Source organism: Anopheles arabiensis, chromosome 2 (genome assembly GCF_016920715.1).
Source record: "Anopheles arabiensis isolate DONGOLA chromosome 2, AaraD3, whole genome shotgun sequence".
Lineage (NCBI taxonomy): Eukaryota > Metazoa > Arthropoda > Insecta > Diptera > Culicidae > Anopheles > Anopheles arabiensis.
Window position 1 is genome coordinate 11,951,558 of NC_053517.1, and position 14,693 is coordinate 11,966,250.

The 14,693-nt window shown below is 44.9% G+C and overlaps 1 long non-coding RNA gene across 1 annotated transcript; it reads left to right on the forward strand.

Annotated features, from left to right (window-relative positions):
- Positions 1–165: 165 nt before the first annotated feature.
- Positions 166–13,255, forward strand: LOC120896752. Its single transcript, XR_005738457.1, has 2 exons — positions 166–568; positions 12,556–13,255. It is a non-coding gene; the product is annotated as an uncharacterized LOC120896752 (long non-coding RNA).
- Positions 13,256–14,693: the final 1,438 nt, after the last annotated feature.

Here is a 14,693-nt window from a genome sequence, read left to right on the forward strand (position 1 = left end):
AGGATTTAGGTGTGGGAAAATCAAGGGCGAGAACGACCATTTTCCAGCAAAGTGCAGCATAGTAGCCGAACGATAGTTTTTAGTACAGCTCAAGCGCGAAGAGCAAACGACGCTCGGCTGATGATGCCGGGCGATGCGTTTGTCCGCCGCCGGTTACTCCCGGGGACGTAACCGAGCCATGCTACTGCTACGCCAGCGAACTTGGGCAGCGTGCAGTTAGTCAGTAGTGTGCCGTTTTGTAGCAGAGAGCGCGCGTACCTCGCCTCGGTCAGGGAGTATCCCGAGAGCGATGTGATCTGCGTGACGAATTAACAAAAAAAGCAGGGCGGAAGCGTTCGGTGGCAGCGAACGCTTCCGCCGGTTTGGTTCTTTGTTCCGTCATTAGCGTGGTTACTGAGTTTAGAAATATCTTTTCATTTTAAAAGTCGTGCAAACTCCAGCAACACTGATCGGGTCCGGCTTAATTCTAGTCAGCGAAGGTGACGTAAGGTGCAAAACAGCAGGAAGAATACCGCAACCAACGACCGAATGCAACGACAACGAGCGACACAAGCTTGCCAGCTAACCGGTAAGTGAAGCATGTGGTTTTACAATTAGGGAAAATTAAAGCTACTAATTAAATTATAGTGTTTGCAAAAGATAGTTAAACATACATTGAAGCGTGCGGTACAACTTTTTGGGCCGGTGTTTTCGTTGTTGTTGTTGTTGGTCTTCTAACCAACATAATTTCCACTGCAGTGAGCTATTAGCATACTCATAATTATAATAAACACATAAAAATAATCACACTGTCGTGCTGCAGCAGCCGCTCAGTGCCCTCGTGGGTACCATTTGCTGAGTTTTGCGACCCAGGGCCCGGGACCACGCACGCTAAACTGTCACACAATCACAGTTCTCAGTTTAAATTACGACTCACATTCGCTTCACATTCTTCCCATCCTAATCTGGTTGCTGGTACAAGCACACATACGTAGCCTCGTTGTTGGAATAAGGCTGGATGGATGGATGGATGGGGACAAGGTCTCAAAATGTGCCCATAAAAAGTGTTATCCATAGCAGTTACAGCAGAAAAAAAAACGTAATGTCACGTAAATAGGAAGCAATTTCCCGGCAAGCAGTCCAGCAACCGGTGTTGGAGTGGGCCGGAGGTAAACTGCGGTTTAAGTTGCTGGCTTTTCCGGACAGCATAGAATTTAGCGCAATTATAAAATACGGGAAACTAATAGCATTATTAAGCAAAAGTAGGTTAAGGTAAGGTTGCTTAGCTTTCCCCTTTTTAGAAACACAAAACAGCATGATGAGGTTGAGGTTAGAGGAACTTTCTTTTTTTAATGTATCGCGTTCTACCGGACCTGGCCATTTGTTGATTGCGTGCTACGTATATTGTGTGTATAGAATTAAAGTTGTTGTAAGGGGCAGTCCAAAAACATGCCCGCTTCCCCTATTATCAAGCGGGGGAAAGATGGTTTACGGGCAACGTTACGTACCTTTCCCCGAACCATATCACTCCGATCGCCTTAGAAAGAATCAACTTCGCCTGAAGTGTTCCGTAACGACGAGAGAAAGTCTTCTAACTTCTAATGAAACGGTCAATAAAGAGCAATCACGGGGTGTAAAAGGGCAGAGAAGAAGAAGAAGAAAAAAAACATCACTACACAAGGGAAAAAGGGTTGTCTATGGTTTCTTAATTTCCTCAGCTTACAAACCGGACTTCGGTGGCAGTCCGCAACGGGCTGATGGTTGAGACGTGTCAACAAATTACCCTTCCATCGCGTTCACAGCGTTTCCGCACAACCGACAAAAGGGAACGATTGATAATCGGACGGACAGAATCTGTTTATTCTGATGTTTTGCTCTCTCTGCTACTCGAACAAGGTTCGATTTTTATTGATTTCGCATAATGAACTCTCCCAAAGCTCATCAATGCCAGAAGGTCATTAAAACAAGTTTGGGAAAAAAGTAAAAAAACACAAAAAAAAAAAAATTGGGGAAGGTATTGGGGAAGGTTCTTCAAAGCCCTATCAAAAGAACAAACGGGACGACCTCGACTAGCGTCTAGGATGTCGCGAGTGAATCTTCGGGATACTAAGAAGAACAACTTTCACTGTTTTTGTTAGTGTGCATTACGTTTATCGCACAATGTTCTGCGCCCTATTTTGCATTGCCATCAATTGAGCAAATGTTGACAGAGTAGGGCAAGCTCGAAAGTGGAAAAGAAAATAGCCAATTGCTTTCCAAAAAAAGACACCCCACACAGACGGCTGAGCAAACGGATCGATAGGGTGGGGTTTCTTTTTGATGCAGGTTAAAAATAAACCTTCAATACCGTCGCAGGACATTCGACAGAAAAAGGCCCGTCACCCATCGGCGCCCCAAGCGGAGCACACTTGCTTTGTGCGCTGGCTTATTTGGCAAAGGTTCGGCCGTCATCCACCGCATTCTCTCACCTCGGAGGGGAGTTTTGATCTCGCATCAAAACAGCAAATAATTTATTAGCAGATATTGGATTCGCCAGGGAGGTTTTGGGTAAGCAAGTGGAAGAAGATGCCCAAAAGCTCCGGCTGCAAATATTTGACCCAAGTCTAGCTTGCTGTTCCGGTACAGCACACGATCAGCATACGCACACACACACACCAGGAACAATCAAAGCCAATGCCCGTAACGGTACGGAGAAACCGGAATCAACAACATTTGGATTCGCACACATCCTGCCCAGGTTGGTAGATAGAGAGAGGGGGGGGGGAAGTAGGAGGTAGGGAAAGGCGTGAAAGAAGTTTCCCGGTGTCGAGTGCGATGAATAATAGATTTCTCAATTTCGAAAAGCTTTGCGTGATTATCAATCTCATCTGGCGTCGTCGCTCGAGCGATCGAGGATGGAGATGCGCACCGGTTCAGGTTGTGCTTACAAGTTCCGAAACATCTATGCCAGTTTGTGTGTGTGTGTTGGAAGGTGAAAATGAATTACAACCGAATTTTCATCAATCATTCAGCGCGGGTGCGTCCGAAGGATGGATGCGTTCCGCTGGGAAGGATTACATGGGCCGCAAACTGTCTTTTGCACGAGCCTGCTGGTGATGGTGGCCCCGTACTGGCTGGCTGCATGGGAGAAGCTGTTTGTCTCAATTTGGTGATGTCATTGTATTTAATTTGGTGAGCTTTTAGATGAATTTTTGACGTTGCTTTTGCTTTTGGGTGATAAATAATTGACACTATGAGTGTCGCGGAGCGGCAGACAGGGGACGGTGCGACAGGCAGCAGTAGTTTGCCGAAGCCTGTGGCAGATATCATGCTGGAGTTGTTTGGGAGCAAGCGAATTTAATTGTCCTTCAATCAGTGGAAACTCGGTGTTAAAGTATCAAAGAACTTAAATTAAGAAATGATATATCGCTAGAAGGTCATGTTGCAATTAACTTAAGTATAGGGCAATTTTTGTAATAAATTACTATTGTTGGATCCAGATAAGGATTGTGTCAAGTAGAGTTTGTTCATGCATTGCTGAGAAGTTGCGGTGTCGTAAGGATTGGTCCTTCGAACCGGATTAAAATTGAAGATTTTGAAAGTCTTACGTTGGTCATTAAAAAATTGAAGACTTCAACCATGAAAAAAACAATCATTCTTTCAGGAGAGTTCTGTTCGGAGTTATCAATCATTTCTGTTGTAAACTAATCTGGTAACTATGTCAAAACTTATTCAATGGAGCACAATTTAATAATTTTTCTTTTAAAGAGTGAAACAAAGCTGAGCTTCAGGTTTCATAAGAATAACGGGATAATCAACGTTATAAGTTTCAAATTCTAACCAGTCATTAACTAGCTCACACGAATGTAAACCCACGACACGACTCAAGAAACTTGCCACAAAACTTCCCAACCCACCACTCCAATTGCAGTGCAGCGGGGAAGCAAATCATCTGTAAACCTCCAATACTTCATACTCGTGTTCGTTTGAGTAGGATGGATGTTAGAAAAGTTATCCTACCGAGAACATGTTCTCGTGATCTCGTCGTGCTTTGGTTCTGATCCGTCATCACATACCTACACACTGAGCTGGAAAGTTATTCACTAGTCTAGGGTATCTTTCCAGCCGTTGTAAAGGAACGTGTAGCTCTCTGTAAGCCTCATGGCATGCGGAAAATATACTCCTCGACGTGGAGAGGTTACACATCAATGGCGTGATACGGTCCACCGTTTGGCGGGTTTTGGGTTTTGCGATAATGCCCTTCAAAACGCAATTGATTCGAGGCTTGACAAGGGCTTGTGATACCGGTGGGTGCCTGCCTCACTTCTTGCGAGGGTGTTTTTCACGGCTCCAGCGGCCCACGTCCATAGCCCAAGCGCGTTCGATGTTTGGCGTTTGCGTCCCATCAATACACCGAATGAAAAGCGAATGATTGATGCGTCTGATGGTTGACTGCTGGCACCTGGTTGGTGGGCAACTACCGTGTGTGTGTGTGTCTCCGCCTCCGTGCGAAGGCGAATGGAAATCTTCCGAGCAATGGTCTAGTCAGTTTTGTCTACAGCAAGGACGACCAGTGCCCCGGGCCAAGTGTGGTTCAGTGCAGTGATTCAGCAGTCCCTGCGATCCCTGCTGGTAGTCACTTGGCAGCGCCAAACATCTCAACCTCAGCCCGCCTAATAAAGACGTAACAAAAGCGCGTACGCGCCTGCTAATGCTCTAGCTCCTTGCTCTAGAACCGTCCACTCCAGATAAGCAGATAATAAAGCGTGCTACCGTGCACCCGGGCAGCCGTTTTTCGTGGAACAATGCTATGATAAAGATTGATCGTTCGCATTTCTAGCGCTTACGCTAATAAAGTGGCTTGACAACCGCGCAAAGGTTGAAATCCTTTCGCTGAACTGTGGCAAGACCACTTCACAACACGTGCGGTGACGCATTATGACACTCCCGGAACAGCCGGTGTAGCGAGGGACCGAACGGGGGTGCTGATTCCCGCTCGACGAATTTGATACGAAACGAATAAATCCTTACCGCCAACTGCCTAGCTGCCGGTCGGTGTGCAAAGTAATGCGCTCAAGAGGAGTGTTACGTCCTCGGTTCCACCAATCCACCGTACCACAGCCAGACTGGTGTGGTGACCGAAATTACGCCAAACGCCCCATATTCACAATCCATCATAGAAGCCTCTTGAGGATTTCAGACCCCATTCAGCGGGCGTATCCGACGCTCTCTCTCTCTCGTTCTTCTTCCGTTCCGGGCCAGAACCGTGAGTTTAACCGGGCAAAGTATTCTCATTATCCTTCCACTTTTGCTTGCCTGCCTTACCGAGAGGGTGGGTCCCAGCGGCTGGAACAGGGTTAGCTTTGTGTTTGGCTTTGGAGCATTGAAAGGCTCTCCACCGTGTGCCGTAAGTGGGAAGAGATTGTAGGCCGAGTGGTGGAGTGTTCCTTCATAGAATTCCTAATGACAGCGGCAGGCATTAATACACAAACACATACACTCGGGAAGAAGTAAAACAAGGACTCCCCGTGCCTGGCCTTTTGGAGCGCAAGGTACAAGGGTGATCCTTTCTATCCCGGTGTGTGTATGTGTGTACCGGCTGGTTTGTTTGGTGAGGAAATTTTAAATTAAGCACGAAAAAGGACAAAACACGAAAGGTTGTTTGTGTGGCTGGCGGGGTTTGTAGCTTGAAAGGCTGGGAAAGGGGTCGTGCTCTTGGTTGAGTGTGTGTGTGTACACTATGGTGACGCTATTGGAAACACCCGGCACCGGAAAGCATGGCTAGGTGAGCGACTGGAAATGTTTGGCTTGATTACAGGGCTCAGAACTTTTAAAGTCTACCCTCGAGGTGTTGAGATCCTGTGACTCGGACTTTGGGATTCGGGCGGGTTGGAGTGAAGTGTCACTGGCACCAGGAAGTGCTCTCTTCCCTTCCGTAGCTTACCAGCCCGCCCTCTGAATGGTACATATACACATACGTACATCTACAAAAGTCATCCGGTTTTTATCTCAACCTTTCTGAAACGGGAAAATAATGAATGGAACAACCGGCAACGATAAGGATCTTTGTTCTTAGTTGTCCCGCTCGCTTCTTAGGCACCTTGCTTCCCTCCCTCTCGAGGCTAGAGTCATGGTGCGCTGTGTCTGTCTTCCGGCCGGGTGTTCCCAACGGAACGAAGGGCAGAGTGTGGCAAATTTGTTCCGGCAGCCACAGCATTCACCGGCCCAAGTGAACGTTTGGCCGAGACAGCCATTTAAAATGGATGCTGGAACTGGGCGCTACAAAAGAAGGCCTCCTTTTCCTAGCCCGGGGTGCGTCTTTGAGTGTGTCTTGTACTTCTAAAGAAAGTGAAGAAAAAAAAAAAAACAATGGGCTGACAGCTGGGAAATTGTTCCACCGTATGGGGAAGCGATTCTGATCTGCTCGTTTGCTCACTTGCTCTCCCTCTTGCTGATGGCGTTGAAAAGCGGCAGCACTTTCATTGTTTTGGTCCCGTGCTGTGTGACAAGAATTTTCCATTCATTGTTTGTGATGAGGAAAGTGTGTGTGTGTGTGCGAGAGAGAGAACGAGAGCAGTACGCTTATGATACGCTGCTGTGCACAGAAACGAACGATCCAGCTTTCGTTCAAGAAAAGGAACAAGTTGAATGGAAATGATTTATTTAAGCATCATGCAGATCCTTAGCAAGAGTGTTCAATCGTTCTGTAATTACTTTTTTATTGTTATTTTAAGCCGAACCCAACTCTGACTGCATGCCCGCAACAAACAAAACTGAAGCCCCATGCACTCAGCAGTGCATATTGCATATTGTTTTGTTTAAAGTATTCTCGGTTGAAGGGGACTTGCTGGTAATGCAATCTCAAACACACAAAGTGACACCCACCCATCCCATCCGTTACATTGCAGTGAGGAAGATAAAATGCCTCGTGTGAATGGGCAGTAAATCGAACCGCTAACTGTCCAGTGTGCTCAATTTATGTGTGCCAAGGAGGGCCAACGTTGCCACCGGAAGCTCTCTGAACCAACAGCGTTGCTATGTAAATTACTTGCAATTACTTTGTGCCAGGGTATGTAAATCAGATCCATGGTTGGGATGGGATGTGGTTCTCGTGCGCCAGCTTTCTTTTTTCCATGTTGCCTTAACATTGTTTCGAATATCGAGTGGACGATCGCGTGCCGGAAGGACATCAAGTGGGCCGGTGGGCGGTTGCTTTTGTTTTGCTGGGGGCTGTGTTTCTTTTCTATGGAGGCTACTTTTGCGCCCGAATTATCTCAATTGATCGAAAAGTATGGAGAGGTTGAGTTAAAGTAGGTTGATAGTTATAGAAGAGTTCGCTCATTATCATTATTGAAGTGATTTATTTAGAATTTATAGACACAATTTGTGTTTTTTTTTTAATTTGCAAAGTGAATGTCTTGAAAGGGTTGTAGCCATCTAGAGAAATGAGAGAATTTTTACAGAGTTCAAATAAAAAAATACCAACCTTACCTGACCAACCTTCAAGAATAAGGTAAACAATAAAAATAACAAAAAAATAATAATAAAGCTAGCCTGCATCACCAGCTCATTTGCATATTAATAATAAATATGGTGCAATTTTGTGACGAAAACTCCACCAGACAGTGGAATATTCACGAAGCATATCCACTTTTTCCACTTCTAGGGAGCTTTTAAGCGAAAGAGAGAGAGAGAGAGAGAGAAAGAGGGAGAGAGAGAGAGAGAGAGAGAGAGAGAGAGAGAGGAGAAAACAACCCGGAACCAGGAAATGCCACTTTCCGCAATGGATCAGATTCACTCCTGTCAGCTTCAGTTTATGGTGCGTTTTTTTGAAACGCATCATCTCTGTCAGACGGGCTGCACATCACCTTACTCGGTGGGCAGCACCAAACGCTAGGCAGCTGTGCTTTTACAAAGCAGTGGAAACAATGTGTGCGTGATTTTTTTGTTGTTGCTTCCCCTTTGTGTTTTGTAAATATTGCCTCACATCAACCGAAGCTTCCAATTACAGTTTCCCTCACGCCATAGCAACGACACAACAGTGCAACAATCCGGTAAGAGTTGGGTTGCACTGGAAGGGAGAAGGAAAACCCGCCATCAGCATCACCATTTCTTAGCGAGTGCTTTAAACATACAAGACTGTATGGTCTGGACGATAAAAGGATACGACCAGCGGTTGACAAATGTGAAGAATTTGTTTTTTTTTTTTGTTTTTTGGTGCACTGTCCCTACCATACTGTCATGAATATTTGTTAGTTATTTTAAATGAAATACAGACAAGGGAAGAATGTGACGTGTAACGTTGCAGCCACGTAGTACCGGCTGCAATCACCGCAATGCACTACACAGGCACAGGCGGAAAAGCGAACAGATGGAGAGATGTGGAGGCTGTTTTTTTATATACTTTTTTAATTGAATTCTTTGCCACAAAGAATCATTCTTCTTTGTATCATTTCACTTTCCACAGTGTATGAGTGCAGAGTTTTTGTGCTTGTGTTGGGTACTATTTACTTTGGGAATAGTTGAATAATCTCTTCTTCATAACGCTATCATCGGTGTGCAGTTCAAATTATCATATAGATTGCATACATCCAGCTTTGTTATTTCCCGTCTATACGTTTTACGCACATATGTATATAGCAAAATTAAACGAAGTATATTGTGCAGTTGCGAAACACTAGTGTGTAGCTTTGGTGGCATCTAGATGAAAAGTACATCATTCTTGACCTTAGCTCGACAAACGAACCGACAGCATTAATCTTAGTGACAGGGAAACATCAACTTGAAGTAATAGCACCTTCCTCATGGTGTAATGTTAAATAATGTAATGTTTTCAGCACTTAAAGCTACTGTAAAAACCTGGCATTGTGCCGCATTGTGCGATAAGGGGACGCAACAATGTCCACCGGACCAGGTAGGAAAACACCGGCTGAACTTTAGAATGGTTTACGAGAGGGCAAGGAGTGCATTATCGTTACAATTTAGAGGAAAAATATGAGCAGCATTTCCCGCAAGGCAGTCTGCAAGACGGAAGTAAAGTTATCATTAGCAGTAAAATCTTACGACGTGTTGGCACGGCATAGGCCTCGTTGGCCGGATAGGGCACCACAGTGAGTTCGTTTGTTTTTACGTTCTGCGGGGAATGTGAACGACGTTTCCCCTTCCTAGATGACTGCGAGATCGACGCAATCGATAGAACGATGGTGTATCATTTTGGTATGTTATGCACATTAAATTGGTATGCCAAAATGCTAAACACTGTAGGGTAAGTTAGCTTTAGCTGTCTTGTATATTTCTAGTATTGTAAGGTTACACCGCCTTATCCACTGTTCTGCTCTCCCACGTGATATTGTTTGCGTATTTACTTTTCACCTAACCCAACAGAGATGTGGTACGACCAACCGAGCAACCAGGATCGTATTTCAAATTAGTGCTCACATCATTCCTCGTTCCCGTTTCCTTCGTAAGTCCTTTTCTCCTGCTAAGCAACCCTATGGTATGTTGTCATTGGCTAATTAAACAAACAGTCAGATACACACACACACACGTCACCATCCTTTTCCGGAATTTGGCACACTTTTCTGCGAGTGTGTGTGTGTGTGTGGCAAAGGCAGAAAAGGCAAAGAAATTATACAAAAGTCCATATCACGTTGTGCATTTGCTAATTAAACTGGGTGATGGATGATTTCTTTCACTTGCGCCCGGACCGAGTATCCCTGGGGACACAGCAAAGGCAGCTCGGATGGGATCTGACCATTGACCGAAAACCAAATTTGTCCGTCCCTGTTAGTCCGAATAGATGAGTGGCAAGTTTGGTACACATTCGGGGATTGTCTGCTCAAAACTAGCACCTTCAATCTCGGGCACCCTGCAATTTCAAAAACATGAGCTTTAAAAAACGAGGTTGCCAGTAGATGTGAACAGTTAAAAATCAGTTCAGCAACTGCACCGTGCTCATGATCGTAATAATTGGCTGATTAAAACTTTACCGTTGGATAACGAGGTTTGTTAAAAGTTACACAAAATTATTATTAAAACAAGCATGCTTTTGTATCCGGAACTGGGAACTAACAGGGAAGCGTACCGCTGCAGCGTACAAACTTTGTGCGAACCCTTTATTAGCCGCGAAAATGTTGATTAAAAGCTTGTAAACCGATGCGCTTTCTGCGTAAATCGTCATTCAGAGTAATTGCGATTGCTGTTTGAAGGAGATAGTCGTTGAAAGTTGTTTTCTGTTTCGATGCCATTCCAAATTGAGTTGAGATTGTGCGAAATGATTTGCAGTATGGCAGCTGAAAACATGCATTTAACAGAAATATATGAAATCTGTTGAGTTACTATGGTTTTCATTGCAGCCCAAAATTGCACCAACATTTCCCGGGTTCGTAACATGAATTTTATAACGATATGTTGTGGACCAATCGCTATCAGGTGAATGCATCGTTAAGTTTTACCATTTAAATAATTTGCCGCTTCAAACGAAACAGGCTGTAAATATGTATACGAACCGATTTCTATAAACGTTTGCTCTTAACAAATCGTTGGGATTTGCCCGAAATTTTAAGTTCATGTTCTACTTTCCACCTAACGAATTGTTGGAACCTGCGTGTTCAATATTCCACTTGCCGAGAAATCTTCCCATCATACAATATGGGCTTCTGTTCAATCGAATCCTTCTCCCCAGCGCACGAGAAGTTGGAATTGGAACGACGCATCGGTTTTAATGAATTCTCCTTAAAGCATCACACACACACACACACACACACGCGCGCGTGTAGAAGCAAGGAGCTTATGCTCAGGGCTGGTTTCGAAGAAAACAGCGCACCCTGTACCAGTGGGCGAATGCCCTAGAAGCACTAGCACGCACAATTTGAGAGGATGTTTGACATCCTGTTTTGGCTGTTTCGTGTTTACGTGGAGGGTTTGAGTTTATGTTTTTGGCCTTAAATGTCAACCGAGACAGCGGCCGTTCCCGCTGGCGTTGGCAGGCACTTTGATCGTTGCACGCGCTCTGCCCGTAGTACGACAAACGTCCTGCGAGCGCGCGCGTGTGTGTTTATTTTATGTCTGTCTGTTTGTTTGTGCTTCTTTAACGGAAGGATGGGGTAGCGAACGTTCGCGAATATGCAAATAAATTAAGTACGATGTAAAGGAAGCACCAGCAGTGTTGCATTGCTCGAGCAGAGTGAATAAAACACGGGCTTGGCTGTAGCGCAGAGGAGGCAGAGTGAATCATCTTTGGGGCAGTGATGCTGAAGCACAGCCTTTCGTCACGATTCATCAAATCTCGCTCCATGGCAATGTGTTCTGCCAGCGTAATCTGCACAAAACGGATGGTTGGTACTGTGGAGGCATTTATGTCGAGCAAATCACAAATTTAGATCTCGCTTATCGATACACGGTGATCTGCCGAAAATCTTTCGTACGGTCGGACTTTGTTTTCCACTGCTTCCACAACAAGGGGAAAACAACAACGTCTTCCGAACGAGAAGATGTATCGAATGGGAGGCGTACCCACGGTACTCGGGAGGGTTGAATGATGTTTATCCCATTCCGTTTACCCGGTACCATCGTGTGCATTCGACAGGTTCGTCCTTGGCAGCGACGTACGTCAATATGTAGATTAATGTTGATTTTGAATAATTTACCAAACGTCGAACCGCTGTTTAACGTTCGGTTTGGGGGATTTTTGTTTTCCTCTGTGTGTGAGTGTGTGTGTGTGTGTGTGTGGATTTCGTTAATTTAAATTCTATATCGTTTACCACATCACTGCGATGCTGTCATTTGATTCCGCACTGACAAAACGAACGGAAATTGGGCTGGGATGGGCTATCGGTATGCAAAACAGAACGTAAACCAATGTGAAACGCGCTACGCGTACGGTGGAGGGCAGATGCTGATGGGATGGGATTTTGGGGTATGATTAGGAATGATCGAGAATGCTGATAAGCGTTTGACAGTGGGTAGGGCTGGTGCTTGTAAGCAGGGCGAATGGGTAAGCTAAGCGCAGATGTGCTTTCAATCGCTTGTCAAGGGACGAAATGGGTAGCAATATTAATGGACAATAAACGGCTTGTTTAACGGCTTTTAAATTTTAAATTGTTTAATTTCATTATGAACGACAAAAGGATTTGTTGATACATAAGTTCAAAAAATGAAAATGAGAGCTAGCAGGATTTATTCGCAACTCTGCAACTCTACGCACCTAACATCAGAACGTAAGTCAATAGGAACGGCAGAAACGAAGAAAAAAAAAACAACAACCAAGATCACATACTGTTGACGAAAACTGTCACCTGTCTGTAGCAGGCATCCATGGGCGGAAATTATGTTTCCGCAGAGTTTTCCTTCTCCTCGGAAGCGTCCAGAGAGCAAAGGAAGAAAAAAAAAGAGATCGGCTACGGAAGCCGGTTCGTTGATCTCGATGCCATATTTCCGGCATGCCCTTGTTCCTTGTTCCCGGTAGAGCGCACTGTTCACATGTGGATGAATGACAGCTACCCCCCCCTCCCCCCTCCCTTATCAGCTTCTTTCTCAACGTGAGATAAACCATTTATAAACCTTTGGTCGATATTACTCTGCTCTGTTTCTTCACAGATCCACCTTTGGCTGCCAGATCTGCTGCGAATCGCATTCCTTCGCTCTTGAGCTCCAAACTGAAGTGAACTGCTGAGGAGTGGAGCAGCAAATGGATGAAGCCGAGCAAAGTCCCAAGCCAACGCTACAGCGCCCTATGCACGGCGAAAGGTTTCCGAAAGCGCTCAGGAATCGGGTCCGCAATGAAGGAGGTAGCCCGGCTGCCACGGCGAGATGAAGCTGTCAGTATTAATCAGCGAAGCGACCTTCGCTAACCGTAAAATATCTGCTCGCGATGGAGCAGGGAGCGCTAAATAGGGCAAGTGTAAGGAACTGGTATCTCTATCTCCCACTTTCGGTCGCATCTTTTAGCATTAGCGTTAGGTCGGGGCTACACACGTACACTTTAGTGTGGTGCCACGGCACTGTACTTGCTTTCGGAAGCGCGTTTCGGAAGGCTAGGGCCACTTGTAAATTAGCCAACTGTTTCACAACACAACGAACTTACCGTGCGGCCGCACCAGCATGTGGATGGAGCCCGCCCGGTTCCAGCTGCTGAAGGGAAGGTGTCGCTTTTAGGGCTACTAGTAGTAGTAAGTGTGCGCTTTTTCTAAACCGTTTTTCCCCCTTTCTCAATGTGCATGACGGACGAAATGATGTAACGAAATGGTGTAACAAGAAAATAAACGACTTCTATATGTGCTTTGGATGGTAAAATGAGTGTGCATTTTTTTATTTTTCTCGCATTACACAACCTTGATAAAGATGCAACTGGCTAAACGATATCCGACATTCCATCATTGTGTCAAGGTTTCAGAAGTTAATTATTGATTTTTGCACAGTTAGAAGACACACACTCGCCCGATCGCAACAGTGCCCACGTGCTCCGGACGTTGGTGGCAAGATATCAACGATTAATTAATCCAATCAATTTCCTTCATCCACGGTGCTGCTCGGAGCTGTACGATACTCAACACACGCTGCTGCAAGGCCACGCCAAGGTGCCAAGATGGAGCAACTTTTACCCCGCTCGATCAAGGCCAAACGGAATGTGTCACATCGTGTGTGCTGTGTGTACCGAGAGAGAAAAAGGATTGTTATCGGAAAACGTGTCATCCCGCGAGGCATTGCGAAAAAGGGTGGTAAGTAGATGTGGAATGGCTTCGTTGTGATTACGTTCCACGCAAGTTTGCGCGGGGTTGGTTGGCGTTTCAGAAATTTTCAGCTCGATAAAGAAAAATCAATTACACGCTCAATTAACTGCGTGTCCTGAATTGGAATTAGCGACGGCTACACTCCCCAACACGTTGGAACGGTTTGCAAGTGTTTTGCTGCGTGTTTGGTACAAGGGGGGGTTTTTGGAGGAATAAAAGGACAAAAAATCACACATTGAGTGTGTCAAATTTTATTTATATTTTTCCACGTTTTCCTTTGATGTTTCTTGCAAATGGAGAGCTATTATTGCTACTTATTTGGAGAGATGATTACGTACCCATGAAGCCATTAAATTTTCAGGTGTACATCATTACCGTAGGTGTACATCATCAATTTGAAATGAAGGAAAATTGAAAAGACTTATAGCTAGCTAATGATTGGCAATTTAACACATTAGTACAGATGTATTTTTAAATTGTTTTTATTTAAAAAGCAGTAAACTTTTTTTTTACATTTTATAAACTCATATTTCTCATAAACAAAACACAATTAATAAGATATACAGCTTTCGCTAGAATTCATAGAACAAATCAAGCCACATGTTAGCCGGAACTTCGGTACTGAATTGTCCAACCGTTAGTTTGTGATGAATCACTTGCAATTTTGTTGTACCCAAGCGTTTTGCCCGAGCACTAGCGTGTGCGATACTATCGCCCACACCCGATAGCGCTACAAGTTATTCAATTATGCAAATGTGCAGCCATTTCAAAAACTAATGAATTCAACTGCGTTTCTAGGAAGGACACAGTGGCGAAGAAATGCCCGTTGCCCGGCTGCACCGAACGCATCAATTTTGCGCAACCGAGCCACAGCCGTCACAATTTTTTCTCTTCACGTTCGTTACTGAAAAGAAACCTCCGGTACTCGGGCAAGATGGTACAGGTTCTGCGTTTCGAGCAAGAGCGAGTCCTTTTTCCACTCTTCACCCCACTTCCCTGTTTTCG